General features: G+C 37.0%; 1 protein-coding gene across 1 annotated transcript in view; it reads left to right on the top strand.

Moving 5' to 3' along the window:
• The first annotated feature begins 10,132 nt into the window (after positions 1–10,132).
• LOC140162437 (unconventional myosin-X-like) overlaps positions 10,133–19,538 on the top strand; it is a 152,124-nt gene continuing 142,718 nt past the window's right edge. Inside the window, exon 1 of the mRNA XM_072185673.1 lies at positions 10,133–10,274. The gene's annotated coding sequence lies outside the window, so the exon portion shown is untranslated. The remainder of the gene's footprint in view (positions 10,275–19,538) is intronic.

The following is a 19,538-nucleotide window of genomic DNA, read 5'->3' as shown; positions in this document are numbered from 1 at the left end:
TCTGCCAACATCAACATCAACAACGTAACGTAAATGTTATGGCTCATTCCCATGATGCAATGCACGCATTAACCTAAAATCAACGGGAATTTTATGTATAGATCTATACAAAATATTAGAAAATCATGAAATTTTACCCGAAAGACGCCGAATTTCGCTTAACTATTTCAGATTAAGATTTGTATATGTATAACCATTACGTATATGTAAAAAACCAGACTTTGAGCTAGTTTGACCGAAATTGAGGGCGTTATGTGCGCGATATCTCTCAATGCCCCTTTAATGACTTATCTTTCTCTTTTAGGCAATTTTAAATTTGTTTACTCTTTCGCTGGGATCACTGATTGGGTCTGTAAGTGTCAATATGCCTACGTATGTTCCGATTTCAGAAAAATACAGCATTAATTGTTTTGAATTAAAAAATATCCCGTTTTGCCAAATGAATATAGGTAAATCATTCCTTTAAGGGATGGGGTATGAACGTTTGGACTGTATTTATTGTGGGACAATAAAGCACATCAGGCATCGAATTGCATTCTGAATACGAAGAATGTCCTGATATCAAATAATTTTGATTTTTTGAAATTTGCAATACACATTGGCAAATGATTAAAAATTGATATTTTTGATATTTAACAGTACTCGAAGTAAACTTAATAAATCTAATGATTTATATTTAAAGTGTATGTAGGTGGGATGAAAAGCCGACGATCAATTGAAAATTTTGACCTTTCGTATTGAAGATATGGATTTTTCCCCAAAACACCCAAAAAAATAGGGTTGTTTTGGAAAAAACTCCATATCTTCAATATGAATGGTCAAAATTTTCAATTGATCGTCGGCTTTTCCTCCCAGCTACATACACTTTAAAATTATATCATTAGATTTATAAATTTACTTCGAGGACTGTTTATATATCAAAAAATGTGAAAAAAATTAAATTTTAATAATTCGTCATAAAATTTGTATTATATCGTGAATTTCATAAAATGAAAATTATTTGATATCAGAAAGACATTCTTCGTATTCAGAAACAATTCGATAGGTCTGATGTGCTCTCTTGTCCCACAAAAAATGCTGTCAAAACGCTCATTCCAGTTCCCTTAACTGGCAATTTTATTATTTTTGTTATTTGAGGAAAATGGACCAAAAACATGCAATTTGGAATGTTTTCTTACTGTGGTCACAAATTTCGAGATCTTGATAACTTGAATATGTTCATTTCGATAATTAGTTATAAAAAAAAAAGATTAGAAAATGTGTTTTCCAAAATTAGGATGTATAACTTAAATTAAGTCTTTGTACCAATAGACTTGGGCTTGATTGTCACAGAATACGAAAAAGGTGCATATTGTTGGCCCTTATTTTAACCAATTTGGCCAAATGTTAAAATTTGACATTTATTACCATCGGCTGTTTTGGCAAAACTGATTTAATATTTTTTAATTCTAAAAAATAAGAACTATATTTTTCTGAAATCGGGAGTAGGCCTTCCGTAATAACGAATAAAGTTAACCTTAACACTGCCCGTCACGTTCCAGTTGAGTACAAATAGCCCCCTTTTTCATCAACTTACACGGCTCACCCAATGACCCCCTTTTTTGAGACATTGACGCCAAATTTGCAAGCGAGCATTTTGAACAAACATATTTGTGACCTATTTTAGCTTCAAAATTGCAAAAAACTTCGCACATATTTGCCCAGATATTTTTTCCATGTCAATGACCTTTAATTTTCTTCCATAGGCCTAGAGGTTGTTGGGATAGCAAATGAGGGGCTCATTGTGAAACTTAATTAATGACCGTGATCATGGTTAGTATTTCATGGCAATGCAACATTCGGCAGTTGTTTGACCCGATGACCTTGAAATGGCTTTAATGCTGATCATTTTCACCAAGTTTCATGAAAATACAAAATCTTGAGTCATTAATAGGTATATCACCTCAAAAATAAGGGCAGCAGAAACACGTTATTAAATGTTTCTACATGAATGACCTTTATTAAAGCATCAAAAATCAAAAAACCGAATTGAAATCGGTCAATGCATTGTGACGTAGTGTCAAATTTAAGATGCTCATAAATGGAATGCAAATCTGCCAAAAATTGCTATAATGACAAAATTGGCACATTTCGAGATTTTGAAGGTTTATTTGGACACTTGCTTGAAAAAGCAACGTTAATTTAAGTATCACAGGTTAATTGCCTATCTTTTTTAACTTCGTCAAAGAAAACAAAATTAAAAAATCTATCATTGAATAATTATAATAAATTAACCAAATATACTATTTTAGCAATTCCGGCCAATCTGCAGACAAAAAAAAGTTGAAAAAATTACTAAGTTCAGCTAATTAATATGCAAAATTGATGCCAAAAGAAAACCGTACATGATATCAGGGTGCGGGTTTTTTCACAAACATATGTATACAAAGTTCTTTCAATTGATAACAAAAAAATACACAAAAAGTAATCAATTATGCAAATTAGCTTATTACAGCTAATTATGTATTCATGATATTATTATGTAAATTAGGCATGAGTAATTTTGGTTTTTTTCGATGTTTAATGAAAGTCTTTTCATTCATCATGAATTTGTCAAGTATGAACCTGTTATGATGTTGAGTAAAGAATCTGCAGTTAATTACTTTAATATAATACAAAAAAAAAACTTTGACATTTTGACGGTGTCTGGAATAGAATTTTCATTTTTTCTGTAAATATGGTATGTGTCACCATTGCTCAAAGCCAAATCCGAAAAGTAAAAAATAAAAATTCATTTGCAATGATACTTTAAATTAACATTTTGTTATCTGGATTAACATGGGAAGAGAAACGGTAAACGGAACAGCCCCGCTATTATAACGCGTATACAAAAATGGTGTGGCCTTGGACACACACAATGGCTTAGAGCTATTGTGGTTTGGAATATTACTCCTTTAAACTCACTTAAAAATGTTTTGTTTCAAATCGTTTTCCTCAAGTGTGCCATTCGTTGTCGACGGAAATAATTTACATGCTTAGAAAGATTAGTATTTCAGCTAAATGGTGGTAGATCTTGATTTTTCAAAAGGCCTATATTTATTGATTTATGAGGGATCTTCAACAATCCATAAAAATAGGTAGTAGCTCTTAAACGAAGCAATATTTATTTTAAAAAAAGCCGATGGTAGTCACAGAAAGGTTTCACACACCATATATCACAAATTCAAACAATTGTGATAAATAGCACATATGAGGAAATTAATTTTTCGGCATGGATGTTTGCCAAAATTGAACAACTTTCATGCGCGCGCTTTTCAATTTACTGTTATGCTTGCATGCACAGTGTGGCAGAAGTATTGTGCAGCCACTGTGACATGCCTATCATTAACCTCATCCATATGACCTTGTAAAATGTTAAAATATAAAATGCCGATCATTTTCACCAAGTTTCAAGAATCTTGACATATTTGACCTCATTCGTATTTTTTGCACCGGTGGATAACTTTCCCAAGTTTCAAGGGTGACGATAATGACCCCAACAATCTTCATATTTGAACCCTGACCATCAATTTTTGCGGAAAATATCGATATTACTTTATGATACACCAAGTTTCATTGGTATGAAAATCCAACAACCCGTGCATGCTGGAGTGGTGCGAGCACGAACGAACATTTTGAATAAAGGCCAGATAGTAAGGGGAAGGGAAAAAGAAACTATACTGCGCCAATAAAGTATCCTTACACTTGGAAAATAATCACAATTTTCAAACTGAACAATATTGGGGTAAATTTTTTTTTAATCCTGCACATTATGACACCACATTGAATCCAATGTGACTTAAAGAAGCAAAGTTACAAGCAGACGAAGGTCCGGTTTTAAAGGTGACAAACTGAACGGCTATAGGCCTACGGGGCATGTCGCTGGAACCATGTTAAGGGATTTTTTTATCTATAAAAACGGTTGACAGTTTTTGACAATTTTGTTTTCAAATCAGGACCCATGTTATGTTAGGGACTTATTTTCTCAAATCGGGTCTATTATGTAGTGTTTTCTTGCCAAAATGACCCATTAGCAGTTGCGGCGCTACGGGCAGGTAAGTGGGCCATTTTCCCCAAATATTTTTCTCACCCTTTCTTTCTTGAGGCAAGGTAAATAAATAAACTGATTAAAAATTTTTTTAATCTAAATGTAAGGGGAGTCACAAAGTCATATTATGAGTTAGTGTTAGTTTCAGCTACAAGGAGATTATTTACACCCTCGATAGTGAAGTAAGGTAGCAGAGCAAAAGACACTGAGAGTTGCAACCTAAGGGCAGGGGTGGGGCAAGTCCACGGACGTACAAACCCCTTTTCTTTGAAACTAAATAGGACAGTCAAGTCCAATCTGATAATGATTTTGGGCAGTAGGCCTATTTGCAAATGGCAAAAACAAAAAACTACATACATTTTTCATACCAAAACCCTTTTTAAAGATAATGTTGCAAAGAATAATCACGTGGATTACAAAAACATGTTTTTGCCATTTTCCCAGTTTCTCAAAATGCAATCAAGCCCCTTTTAGGCCTACTGGACCTTGGTCTTGAACAATTAGTTTATCCAGTTGCAGGCGCTGTCCAGTTGTATGCTGGTCTCAGGTCCAGGCCTGCTCACGTCCAGGCGGCGGATGACATGATCGAGCCGGCAACTTGTGAAACCGCCCCGGCCGTATGGCATTTTCCAATATACTCGGTTAGTTTTGTGGGGTTCATTATCGAACCCCAACGGTTTTAGCTTGTATTTATATTATTTATCAACATATGCCTATTTGTTTGTGATATTTCAAGCGTTTTAAAATTTCAAAATAATCCCATTCAATTACACGGTTGACGATGAAAATTTACTGAATTTAGGGAATGTAATGCGGCCACCACCTGCTCACGTGCTCACGGCCTGCTCACGTCTGGAAAAGGTAATAGCGCCCTCGCATAGTGATGACTAACTGTGCAGAGCAAAGCAGGTGGAATCCTTGATTTAGGGATTTTATTTTACTTTACAAATCGTTCGTTTGCAAAAAATTTCAATTCCTGCCCACGCTCGTTGACTTTTGGACTCTAATTTCTTAATTAAGACCTAAATTCCAGGGTTTTTCCCAGTTCCCAGTTCCACGCTAAACAAATTGTGAATGACTGGCACTTCACAAGACTTTTGGACTCTAATTTCTTAATTAAAAGACCTAAATTCCAGGGTTTTTCCCAGTTCCACGCTAAATGAATGAATGACTGGCACTTCACAAGGACCATAGGCCTATGTGTGTGAGTAGGCCAAGCTGGTAAAGCCCATGAAATCAATTTGAACTTAGCATGCTTAGGGGCTGTGCAATAATTATATATAAGCCCTGATCACTTGTGGGAGGGTAAAATTGGGGAGAATTTTTGGCGAGCCAAAAAGGGGGGGGGGGGGCAATCAAATTTTGGCAAGCCAGGGGCGGGGAGGGTCAATCCAGGGTCAAGCACTGATTTTTGGCACCTGAGGAAATTCGTCTCAGTTTGGCACCGTCCCTGCTCGCTTTGTCACAACATTATCTAGACCATTTAAAGGCTTAATGTACGATTTCCTTCAAATTTTTAATTTGTCATTATTATACTCAAAATTCTGAAATAAAATTAGTAATAATTATCGGGAATGGTTTCTGTCCATTTTGAGCTGAAATAACGAGGGAACGTGAAAGAAACACTGCTTGTTATTTTGGCTGTTTAACACGCAGTTCTATGGGCGGACATAAAGTCATAATTTCTTGAATTATGACTTTATTGTCGAACTTTGCTCTGTTTACCTACAAACACAACAAATTTGGCTGATTCCATTTAGGTGCAAGTTGTGACATGTGTAAACATTGCAAATATGCAAAAAATCAGGTTTGAAAAAAATTAACCAAATTCATATTATAAGATCGTACATTATGACTTTAAGGTTTTCAAGTTAATTGGATCCCAAAAATTTGGCAGGCCGAAGGAAGGGGCAAGCGATTTTTGGCAATCTGAGAGGGGGAAAGCAATTAGCACAACATTAGCACATTTTATACCCCCATTGCACAGCACCTTATATATTATAAACTTTTAACATGTTTAAATGAAGAAATGACCCCTATATCATTGGTCTCGATGCCTCATTCTGGAACTATAAACTGAATAGGGTCCAAAAATAGGATTAAAAGTAGGGGTTAGGGGATTTTATGTAGATCAAAGGTAGAGTTAGGGCAGTGAGTCATCCTATGTGGGGGGCTGGTACGGTAACATGCCTGATTGGCATAGGCGTAGCCCGGGGGTGGGGGATGGGGCCGGGATAGTCCCCCAATATTTTGCCAGGGGTGGATGGTCCATCAATCACCCCCAATATTGACGCCTAAATATGGGTTTCTGACCAAATTAACCTCATATTTGCCCATTTTAGCCTCAAAAGTGTAAATTTTCACACGCTTTTATTCTGCTTTTACTTTTTTGCACAATATTTCATCAGTTTAGCTTCAAATATCGAAAATTTTCAAGCGCTTCGCGTGCATTTGTCCCATAAACTTATTCTGTCGCCAAAAGGTGCTGGATTCACTATACTTCAAGAACTTTTCCCCCAACTCCATCCCCCCAATATCAAAAAGAAATCTACGCCACTGCTGATGGGGGTGGGGGGGGGGGGGTGCAACGGCCATTTTCGGCAAGTTCCTCTGTACATTTTCAAATCAATGCTCCCCCTCCCCTTTGACACTATACTAAAATGCAGCAAACCTTTTACGAGCGCGACTACCGTGATGTTGCAAATTCGGCGCTAAACAACGCGTACGGCGAACAGTTCATTCATAAATTTCCACTCAGCAACAACATATCGCCTTAGCAGCCAATCAGAGACAAGTGCATGCAACGCAGTACATACGCGATGTATCCTTACAATACGCGCTCGTCAAAGGTTTTCTGCATTTTAGTATACACCACAGAGTTCGGGATGGTTTTCGGAGTAGGCCTAATGGCTCTTCGGACTATAATACGGTGTCTGATCTCCGCCAAATGCCCCTTTATTATAAATTCCCCGATTTTACTTACCCCCCCACCTTTTTACAAATAATTCCCCTTTTTGAATTTTCCCACTTTGTAAATAGTTCCCCCTTTTATTTTTACCCATTTTGTAAATAGTTCCCCTTTTAACAAATAATTCCCCGTTTTAAATTTCCCCTTTTTACTTTCACCCGTTTTGTAAATATCCCCTTTTACTTTCACCCGTTTTGTAAATATCCCCTTTTTACTTTCACCCGTTTTGTAAATATCCCCTTTTACTTTCACCCGTTTTGTAAATATCCCCCTTTTACTTTCACCCGTTTGTAAATATCCCCTTTTACTTTCACCGTTTTGTAAATATCCCCTTTTACTTTCACCCGTTTTGTAAATATCCCCTTTTACTTTCACCCGTTTTTGTAAATATCCCCCTTTTACTTTCACCCGTTTTGTAAATATCCCCTTTTACTTTCACCCGTTTTGTAAATATCCCCTTTTACTTTCACCCGTTTTGTAAATATCCCCTTTTACTTTCACCCGTTTTGTAAATATCCCCTTTTACTTTCACTCGTTTTGTAAATATCCCCTTTTACTTTCACCCGTTTGTAAATATCCCCCTTTTTACTTTCACCCGTTTTGTAAATATCCCCTTTTACTTTCACCCGTTTTGTAAATATCCCCTTTTTACTTTCACCCGTTTTGTAAATATCCCCTTTTACTTTCACCCGTTTTGTAAATATCCCCTTTTACTTTCACCCGTTTTGTAAATATCCCCCTTTTACTTTCACCCGTTTTGTAAATATCCCCTTTTTACTTTCACCCGTTTTGTAAATATCCTCCTTTTTACTTTCGAGCTAAATAAAATGAATAAAATGATACTTATTGTGTAATTTATGAATTCTATAGGATATAGATCTACATTTAAGAAAAATCATAATCTGAATTATATCATGCAACTAAATATAGACCCAGGAAAAGGCCAGGAGTTTGGAATTCGAATCAATTCGATTGGCTTATTAATCGTTATTATTTTGGACTTGTCTCGACTTTAAAAAAAGACTAGGCTTAATTGCTACTTAATTCTCCATCTAACATAATAGGGCCTACTAATTCTTTTTGGATTTTTGAGGCGTGCACCACTGACCGAAGTCCCTGGTTCATTTGTCTGGTCAATTACGCCATAGAGCCTTTGATTAGAAAGCACATTTTTATTGTTAACGGAATTGTTGACAAACAAAGAATAGCGAAAATTACTCGGAACTGGCTTAAAAATAAAGTTGCATAAAATCACACAGCCACACTTGTCATAAATATGCAATGCCCATTTTGTCCAGGCCCGTTTTATAAATGTATGCTTTTATTGTCATTTCACTGTTAAGACCGCTTGTTTTAAACTTTGGTGCTAACTTAAAAAAACAACCTTTTGAATAATATAGCACAAACAATTCTTATTATCTAGGCTTCTGTAACAATGGCAGCCAGTTGTTTGTTGTCTCTGACATATCCCTGTTTATAGACAAGTTCTTCACAGACTTTCAAACATCATTGCTATGAATTTGACCAGCATAAATATTTATGCATGCCAGTTTCACCTGTTTAACATTCTGAACATCATTTGGTTTATCAATCATATCGGATTTGCTCTTTGTACAGCCCCTCTATAAACGTGCATAAAAGTTGACGGATCCCTAACCCATTGAATTTAGCGGCGCTTGCACAACAGGCTATAAATCTACCTACGTTGGTATCCAAATTCTTACAGAACGCCTTTCCAACAATGGATGTAGCGAAATGAGCTGTAGTGAGTGCACGGTACTCTCCAGGGTCCAGGCTTACTGGTAAAGCCTACGCACGGAAAACAGGAGTACCAAACAAAAGGAGTATTAAAAACAAAAAGGGAGTATTATTTAAAAAGGGATAAACTATTTAAAATGGGAACCTATTTGTGAAAAGCGGGAGGAAAGTTAAAGGGGATTATTTGTAAAAAGGGGAACTATTACAAAATGGGTGAAAATAAAAAGGGTATTATTTGTAAAGGGGTAATTCGAAAACGGGGAAACTATTTGAAAAGGGGAAATTAAAAAGGGGAAACTATTTGAAAAGGGGGATTCGAAAAGGGGGAAACTATATGAAAGGGGAAAGTTGAAAAGGGGAAACTATTTGAAAAGGGGAAAGTCGAAAAGGAGAAACTATTTGAAAAGGGGTAAGTCGAAAAGGGGAAACTATTTGAAAAGGAGAAAGTCGAAAAGGGGGAAACTATTTGAAAAGGGGAAAGTCGAAAAGGGGAAACTATGTGAAAAGGGGTAAGTCGACAAGGGGGAAACTATTTGAAAAGGGGAAAGTCGAAAAGGGGGAACTATTTGAAAAGTGGGAAAGTCGAAAAGGGGAACTATTTGAAAAGGGGAAAGTCGAAAAAGGGAACTATTTGAAAAGGGGAAAGTCGAAAAGGGGAACTATTTGAAAAGGGGAAAGTCGAAAAGGGGAACTATTTGAAAAGGGGAAAGTCGAAAAGGGGAACTATTTGAAAAGGGGAAAGTCGAAAAGGGGAACTATTTGAAAAGGGGGAAAGTCGAAAAGGGGGAAATATTTGAAAAGGGGGTAAGGCGAAAAGGGGGGAAAGTCGAAAAGAGGGAACTATTTGAAAAGGGGGAAAGTCGAAAAGGGGGAACTATTTGAAAAGGGGAAAGTCGAAAAGGGGAACTATTTGAAAAGGGGGAAAGTCGAAAAGGGGAACTATTTGAAAAGGGGAAAGTCGAAAAGGGGAACTATTTGAAAAGGGGAAAGTCGAAAAGGGGAACTATTTGAAAATGGGAAACTATTTGAAAAGGGGAAAGTTAAACGGGGAAATATTTGAAAAAGGGGAAAGCATTTCGCAAAAGGGGGAAAACTGAAAATTTGGGGAGATGAATTATAAAAGGGGGAGTTTGGCGGAGATCAGACACCGTACTATAAACCTGTTACCAATAATTTGCCAATTTGCTATCAATCCATCATTCCGACACCCGATCCTGGCACTCAACGTTCTCGGATTATTGTACTCCAGCGATTTTGACTTTGAAGAAAAAGCGCACTGATCCAATCAATTAACCACAGTATATACAAACTGGCAACCCATAACAAAACTTTAAGGACGCTGTTCACATGCATAAAATCTAGCCGGTAGATTTCTGCAGGACTTGCTTGATATAATTCACTTGTAATTGACCATTTCTGTCATTTTAACCTTGGATTTTAGGCGAAATAAGTAATTTCTACCCTCGGATTCGTTCTTGATAGGTAAGTTCGTTTTGATCCGTTTCTATTTGATGTAAAACTTGGTTGAATTTCGGATCGATTGCTGACTTCTCGACTCGCAATAGAGCTACTGTGTGTTGATACCACTCCCATTCAATAGCAATATCATCGAAACAGGAGTCAAAATTATTTTTGATTTAAATCGTAAACCTTTAAATATCTGTTTAATTTCTAAATGATACCTTTATGAAGCATGAAGGCGACACTTGCGTCTGTTTCAAGTGTATTTCATCATTTATCAAGCGCGTACGACCAATGATTTTATACAAATTTTGTTATGACTATACGTGACATAAATCGGCTGTCATCATGTCCATGCATTACTCATCACGCTTCATTGTGTATGTAGAAGCCACTTCCGGGTTTCTATGGATTTCTGTGAGTTCAACGTTGTGGTTATTTAGAAATTGGTGTTAACTGTGGGCAGACTTCTTTAGCCTAAATTTGTCTTTAAAAAAATTGATATTATATACAAGTGTGCTTATAATATAAATGCATTGTGTTTAACCGGAATGTGTAAAATTTGAAGTGGCAGCATTTAATTAAATTAATTGTATCATCAACAACACATGCTGAACTGACAATGTTTATTGACATAATTGTTGAAGTGCAGTATTCATTATCATTGTTGCAATAGTCAACAATGTTTACATTTATGTAAACTATATGACTAGCACCAGCTGCATCGCATCGATATTCTTGTTTTTTTCCTGATACTAGTGTGGCCAGTTTGTTTCATAGTTTACATTTATTAAAACTTGATTTTGTTTTCCCCATATAATCCAAATTAAACTGAAGCTGAACACAGTATTTTACTTCAAATTTGGGTCCCTATTGAGCCTTGGTGTATAATTGAGCTGATTCAATGTCATTTTTGATGGGAAAGCACATACTAGAAATTTCACTTTAATTGAAATTGAATGAACATAGCCTGATAGCGTGTTCGCGTACACTGTGCGATGTAAGCTAGCGTGTGCGACTGTATGTACAATACGTAACGCAGAAGTGAGTTCGACCATGCCAACTCACTCATGATTGGTTAGTATTTTAATTATCTTGTATCCAAGGGTGTGCGTTTGTGTTGTAGTTTGAAATATGCGATATATGATCGCGGTTGGATCGAGTATAGCTGTTGAGAGCTGTGTTCATTCAATTGAAATTTCTAGACAGTATAACACTATTAAAGTGGGGATCTGATGACATGAAGAAACTGCTGACAAGTTCAATGTGTGTATTCTCATAAATGGACTGCCAAAAATTGCATGTCCCATTTCCATGTGCCAAAATATCTTTGCCCCCCCCCCCCAACCCCCATTTCAGAAGTATCAATTAATCACTGAAACTTTGGAAATTCTCATTTAACTGTTTATGCACAACATTTTATTTGGAAAGGTCAGTCTAAAAATAAAAATCAGTCAGGCATTTGAATAAAATAATAAACAACAGCTGGTTGTATCAAATACTTTTTGTGTTGCAATACACAGCATACAAGCCAAGGTATAAATAATGCAAATTTAGTCAAATGCACATAAAATTGTTTTTTTCCAGTCAAAATATGGTTCAATGGGATGACTTTGTATTTTTTCCATACCATACACTGTAACATAGGCCTATATAGCGTGTTTTCTTTGTCTTTCACCAAATTTTTTACATGAAAAGCACCAGGGAAAAGCATGGCAATTTTACTGACATCTGACACATAAAAGCAAATCAGGCAGTGGTCACGCTAGGTTTTGACTTTGTATGGTTTTTTTTGTCATTTTTGCACAATAAATTTGCGTTTTGATGGTCGAAGCAAAGGGGTTTTCTGGGAAGCAACATTTTCGGAGCAATATTGTTATCCATATGCAAGCCTCGAAATAAGGAGGGCCCTCAGCCCCCGAAAATCAGTGAGGGCCCACAAAAGATACATCCGGCGGGCCCAAATGGTCCGCAAAAAAATTACCATTTTTCTCACTTTTTTGTGGGGTTCATAGCATTTAATTAGCCAATGGCCCAAATTCGGGCCCACAAAAATCTGTGAAGGCCCTCAAACATTTAAGATCGAGGGCCCAAATGGCCCCCAGAAATTCTGGCTTATTTCAAGGCCTGTCAGGACATATGTGCTGTTTCGGGTAGGCCTATCTTTTTCTGCGATCTTGTTTATACAGTGTGTGGTCTAGTGAGAGTGTGGTATAGCAAGATCGCAAAACCAAAATCAGTTTGGCTGCTTCGGGAACCTTGCTTTATCATCATCGTTGTTTGAGCATAAATTAGTGTAATAAATCTTCAAAATAAAGAGGAAAAAAACCCCCCAAATTATGCAAGATACAACAACAATTATTCAGTCCACTTCATTCATGCGGATACTGTGTGATGAATTCTGCATTGTGTGTGCAGAGATGCTATTTTAAGGTTGCAGAATTTGTCACCGTATTACTAAAACCCCTTATATCGAAAACCCCTTATTTTTAGAGAATCAAGGGGTTCAAAGCCCCTGAATTACAAATCCTAGTAATTATCCTGAATTCAGGGTAATTTCTTGAATCACTGATAGTGATAATGCCTAAAATGAATACACATCACCCTAGCATGCTAGCTTTCTTTTAAACATTAAGCTGAATTTATACTCGATACCTGCGATTAAACGCTTTTGGAAAGCGATGGGCAATCGCCGAATTTTGTGATGTATCGCTCGTCGCTTTTGCATTTATACTTATTACAGTGATAGCGATTGCAAACGACAATTAAAATATTCTAAATGCCTCAAAATACATTTTTAAAACATCAGTTGCTGTCAATAATTATTGCTTTGAATTAATTCATTATCAAAAGTTAATATTTGAGAAAGGTAAATTAATTAGCAAAATAATAGATCCAGTTGGTTGAAAATGATTGGTTGACGCATTCAAGTGTCAAGCGATATCGCTGGGAAGTTGAGATTTCTTCAACTTGCAAAAACGACGTCGTTTTTGCCTCAACGATTTGAATTGATTGATCGACTTGACGCTCTGAAAATGTAAGTAAACACTGAGCATGCGTGAGAATCGCTTTTCTGCAAAAGCGATGAGTATAAATTCAGCTTTAGACTACTAGACCCCATTAACCAATGAACCCCTGACCCTATATCCTGGTTCAAATAATCAACTACAGCCATCCCACAATGCATTATAAGTTGGAAATCAACCAACACTAGCGTGTATCACCAAACATACTTATCTTGCTAAAATCCCATTGCATGATGGGATTAGTGCAAAACACCCTCAGTTTCTGGCTAATGTTAAAACAATGAATGTGGCATTGAATTTGAGCCAGAAGCCACTTGTGTTTTGTACATTAATAGTGACATTAGTATGTTCAGGGTTAGGCCCTTAGTTCTGTTTTGGTATATGAACATGAAAGGGGAAAGGTCACGTCTATCTGTCTATCTAAAAGTACTGTACAAAAGTACTTTTGTTTCCTGAATTTAGTCAGTATTTGTACTGGAAATTCAAAAAGATAAACAAACTTTCAGGTTTGCCTTGCTTATAATTATAAGGTGACTATCCTGGCCATGATCGATAGGTTTTGATTTTAGTATCTATAGGCCTATACAATACATGTATTGTAGGGTCTACATTAACTTAATTTATTTCTGGTGCCAATGTAGGCCCTTCACAATTAATTCTTAGTTTAGACTACTGTTCAAGATTTGAAAAAATGCACAAGGTAACTTTTAATTCTTTTAAATTATTAAATACTTATTATTTTCTTTATTTTGAAACGAGTGGTCACAGCCCAATGTCAACAGTACATTTTGGCACTGCGGATTTATTTATATTGCAATTTTGGTTGATTTTATAATATGCATTGATAATATTAAAAGCAGGGGTCTTCTTTGTTTGTTCAACATAGTTTCATATAGTTAAGATGATCAAACTAAGAAAGTAACAAATTAATGTACCGTACTTAAAATATTATTTTTACAGAGAAAATGTTGAATAAAAACCAAACAATTAAATATTTTGCAATTCTCAATTTTAGATGTGTGAGGGAAATTTTCTTTGCTTTACACCTCAGTTGTTTGGCTCAAAATTAAAAGGGGACATATGATCACATATCAGATTATATAAAAAGCTAACATTTTGCCAAGAAATACTTAGAATCTATTTTGTATGGAAATATTACAATATGGCTTAAAATGCAACATTGAATGCATCCTCCCCCCTGCCTTTGTATGTTGGGTAAAAAATGTAAAGGCCAACCACTGAGGTTGACCTTTGAACTATGAAGGTTTATTGAAATATTGGGGGGAGGGAGGGGGTTAAATGGGGGTAGTATCTGCATACCTCAATGGATCCTCCCCCATTTGAAGGAGGCTAGGTAAAAAATATATATCCTACTCCATATTGACGATGTCAACTTTTAAGCTACTGTACATACATGCAGTACATTAAACTGTGCCATTGGAGATGATAATTTGTGCTTATATCGTGGTTACTATGGTTACCTGCCTGTCAGTCATCATCAATTATAAACTGTTTTCAGGTGTTTGGTGTAAATTTATATACAATGGGTTCATGTGTCAACTCCAGCTGGGATAAGTGGGAAACCAATTTGAGGCAAGGAATAGCCAGAGGGCATCACTCAATAACATGTCCTCACTGTGTCCTTAAAAACTAAAGGGTGCAGTACACCAAATCACTATCCAACCAAAAGGTGCAATGGTGATGAGTTCAGGTAAAAGTGTGATGTTCTTATATACAAAGGGATCATGCATCATGTTCTTCAAGAGTTTGGCATGTTCCTCATCAATATGTTCAAAAATATAAATTATATAAAACATAATACCAAAAAGTAATTACTCCCTTTGAGACTAGCCCGAGGTACTCACATCTCCGTCACTACGATTTCCACTGACTTCTCCGCTTCGAGGTCTGAGATGTATTTTAGACCTTTCCAGTGTACACAGAAAATACCACTTTTTCACATAAATACCACTTCGTACCGTTCCTCATATGAAGACAAGACTTAAGCAAATATATTTGGTGTATGTTTGTAAATTTTGAGCACATTTGAGGATATAAGGTGAAGTGACCAGATTTGTTGCTACTTGGGACCGCTATCATCACTGTGTTTTGAATTCTTCCTAGGCTGTCAGTGTGATGTCATCACCGGGACATGAGTTCAGGGTGCCCAACTTTTTTAATGGCACCACGTTCATGGCTCCTATGGTTAGGAAGGAACATCTACATGTAGGGTCATGATGTTTCAGGCTAATGAAAGACCGTTACTCCAAAACGGTTTGTCTTATGCTATTTTTGGATATATGCATTTGAAGCAGAATTGATTTCTGCACATTATGACACAATATATAGCATCATGGACGCTGAGTGGACTTGACTAAAATTCACAAGGCTTGTAAAGTAAAGAAAATGGATGTGCTTGAAACATTATCGGTTTGGTTCACTAATAAGACCTTGTCCTTACAGTATGTCCTATACCTGGGCTAGGCATTTGGTAGAATGACAGGATGTATGTGGTATGTGTGGCAAACCACAGTTCAGGATCACTGCATGACTACATCCAGCCTTCTAACATACATTTATAGGCCTACTAAAAAGAACAGTGCTTCTAGTATACATCTAATTAAGCCAAGTAAAATTAATAGCACATGTATATCGTCCCCGCTCTCCCCGATTTTTGGAGATTACTAATATTTTGTTATTTTTCCTCTTTGCTCCCTTTGTTTTTAAAATTGTTGTAATGAAAAGACATGTTAAGAAGTTCTTGGTTATCATTTGCAAACACTCTCTTCAAATTAGGAGTGGGGCTTTGGGGAAATAACAAAAATATTAGGGGGGTAGGGGCCTTCCTTGTTTTTATGATGTGTTGACAAATACATTGCAATTGTAATTTTACACAGAAATGAATGGTAAAAAAATAACATAATAACAAATAATAAGGGCCTCCAATCACCAATTTTGAAAAAGTCCGGACGATATACATGTTATTGTCTCGCCTGATAAGGCAGGAGACTATAATCACTTTTCCGTATGTATGTGTGTATGTGACAAATTTGGTTAAAGTTTTGGTTAAAGTTTGCTTTCCGCCTATTTTCTTGGAGACTAGGAGTCGTACGTTCCTCAAACTTGGTGGGTGGGTGCATCTTGACCGAGACAGAACCAGTTTGTATTGGTTAGTGAGTCAAGGTCACTGAGGTCATCTAGGGGTCATCTGAGGTCAAATTAGTAAAAACTGTCGTCTGGCCATGAAACTTGGTGGGTGCAGTCAACATTTAAAGCCAAATTTTTGGAAGGTCATTTCAAGGTCACCAGAGGTCATCTGAGGTCAAATTAGTAAAAACTGTCGGATGGGCATGAAACTTGGTGGATACAGTCAACATTTAAAGCCAAATTTTCTGAAGGTCATTTCGAGGTCACCAGGGGTCATTTGAGGTCAAATTAGTAAAAACTGTCGGATGGGCATGAAACTTGTTGGCTACAGTCAACATTTAAATCCAAATTTTCTGAAGGTCATTTCGAGGTCACCAGGGGTCATTTGAGGTCAAATTAGTAAAAACAGTCGTACGGGCATGAAACTTGGTAGGGACAGTCAACATTTAAAGCCAAATTTGTGGAAGATCATTTCGAGGTCACCAGGGGTCATTTGAGGTCAAATTAGTAAAAAGAGTCGGATGGGCATGAAACTTGGTGGGTGCAGTCAACATTTTAAGCCAAATTTTTGGAAGGTCATTTCGAGGTCACCAGGGGTCATCTGAGTTAAAATTAGTAACAACTGTCGGATGGGCAGGAAACTTGGTGGGTGCAGTCAACATTTGAAGCCAAATTTTTGGAAGGTCGTTTTGGGGTCACCAGGGGTCATCTGAGGTCAAATTAGTAACAACTGTTGTATGGGCATGAAACTTGGTGGGTACAGTCAACATTTAAAGCCAATTTTTCTGAAGGTCATTTCAAGGCCACCAGAGGTCATCTGAGGTCAAATTAGTAAAAACTGTTGCATGGGCATGACACTTGGTGGGTACAGTCACCATCAGCCAGATAATCGTGCCCAGCCGATAACCGCCAAATTCATTTACCTCTACCAAAAGTAATCGCAAAAGCAGGCGAGACTCGTGGTTCGAGAACCGCCTTGTTTTTTTTAATTGGCCTTATTACATGAAACCAGGTAGAACATTATTTTGTGACTTGGTTCAACATATTTAATTTATGAAACAATTGAGAGCTTACTTGAAATTCTGCTATACAAGGAAGTACTTCGGCCTACTTGCTTAATTTGTCTTGGTTACCCATTTGAGAAATCGGGGAGCTGATCCGGGCTGTGATGGTTAATATTGTAGTGCGATGAATAGGGTGTGCGCTTTGTAGCTGTAAGTCCCTGGTTGTTACTTACTTATGGGGTGTCCTCAGTTACAGTGGTCCCCTATCCTACTATCATTCCAAAGAGTTGATGATCGGTTTTTTTATATAAAACTAGAAAATGTTTTATTTAGTGTGGACCATTTTATAGGAGCCCAAGTTTGGTCGGGAGTACGGCCAAGCTGAAGCGAGCAAGCCTGAGCCAAACTACAACAGCAGTACTTCATATTGGGTGTATGGACCCAAGCATACATGTTATGTGAGAATTTTTCAGTAATTTTCCTCTTTTTATTTTTGTCTGAGGCCTCTCACACCCCTGGTTATGGCATTTGGTAGGGACCCATTTTCATGGCCATTTGGTTACATTATATACGTTGGGGGTGGGTACCAAGGCAAACACATACTATAGACAGTGGCGGTGCCAGGAATGTTTTTTAGGGGGTCATTGGGGGAGAAGTGAATTTCAGGGGGGGATTGGGAGAACATCAACAAATGTTGCGTAAAACTGCTGCAAAAAGTGAGATTTTTCCCTAATTTTGGGTTTTTATGTTAGTAGTTGAAAACAACATTGCCGTGTATACATATTGTACATCAGGCAAATATCCTATACAGATATTGCATGCATGTAGTTCTAAAGTAATAAAACTGGTAGATAATTATCTTGTCTCCTAAGCCATGAAATGTAATGAATTATTTCCTTCTTTATAGAGACAATGTACATTGTAGAGAAGATTTCCTACCAACCCCAGAATCCTTTGCAATATGATACACCCAGAATCCTTTGCAAGATGATACATCACCTCATTCCATCAAACGACACTCCCATTACATCCCTAATTTGTATTCATTTTGAGAATAGACTGGCTAAACATGGGTCGATAGTCAAGAAATGAAGATATTTTGGAAGATATCGATGTGCTCTGTTCAATAAAGTACATTTCGTCACTATCATCCCATGTTGCACTACATGTAGATAGCAAATCAGTCAGAAAATTAAAATGGGAGAAATGTATTATGGGAAGAGTAAGATATCTTCTTTGGGTACAATGTATAGGTAATAGGTCAGGGAACTGGGGAAGGACTCAATTGCATAATATTTTATCTTTACATAGTGTATTAAAATTTGCTACTTACATGTTTATGGTTTCAAACATCCTCTGTGAATCAGGGAGATAATTCACCGGTCGACAAAACTTCAACCAGGCTAAGTTTTTTCCTTGTTCTTTATCTTCAAATCTGTTTCTTACTTCTCTTTCCGTAGAGGCCAGCATGCTTAAATTGCTTTTTAGCCGGGGTTGAGCATTTTGTTTGAGCCTGGTCCCATCAGGACCCAAGTGTGTCTCTACACAGAGTGACTGTATTAAAAACAAACAAACAAACAAACAAACAACAAACAAACAAACAAGTGACATGGTGAAGGGAATCACAGTACTTAGCTACTATTGGATCTGGGCATTGTTACTGGACATGCTGACAATCGTGTGTTACCCTGATGATGAGAACAGACTGTTACAACATCTTTATCATTGGTCATCTGCCCACCTTTTCCAGATGAACCGAGGGTGGATTATCTTGCCTTTATCTTGCCTTTTCTTGTCTTGTCTTGTCTTGTCTAATCTTGTCTTGTCTTGTCTTGTCTAATCTAATCTAATCTTGTCTTGTAGATTATCTTGTCATGTGGAGATTTTGATCTTGGGAGCTCTTGCACCAAAGGCAAAGACCTAAAACAGTGTGCCACACTGCTCACTTCCCGGGGCTCACTTTTGAGCCATTATAGCTAAAATAATAGTTTCTCGATCATGAGAGTATGAATGCACTGCGTAATGTCGCAAGTTTAGTGGAATGACACGATATCGCGATCGATTGTGCACTCACAGAAAATGCAGCGCTACCCAAAGCGTGTGTGGTA

This window comes from Amphiura filiformis, chromosome 10, assembly GCF_039555335.1.
Source record: "Amphiura filiformis chromosome 10, Afil_fr2py, whole genome shotgun sequence".
NCBI lineage: Eukaryota > Metazoa > Echinodermata > Ophiuroidea > Amphilepidida > Amphiuridae > Amphiura > Amphiura filiformis.
This window is presented reverse-complemented; position numbering and strand designations above follow the sequence as displayed.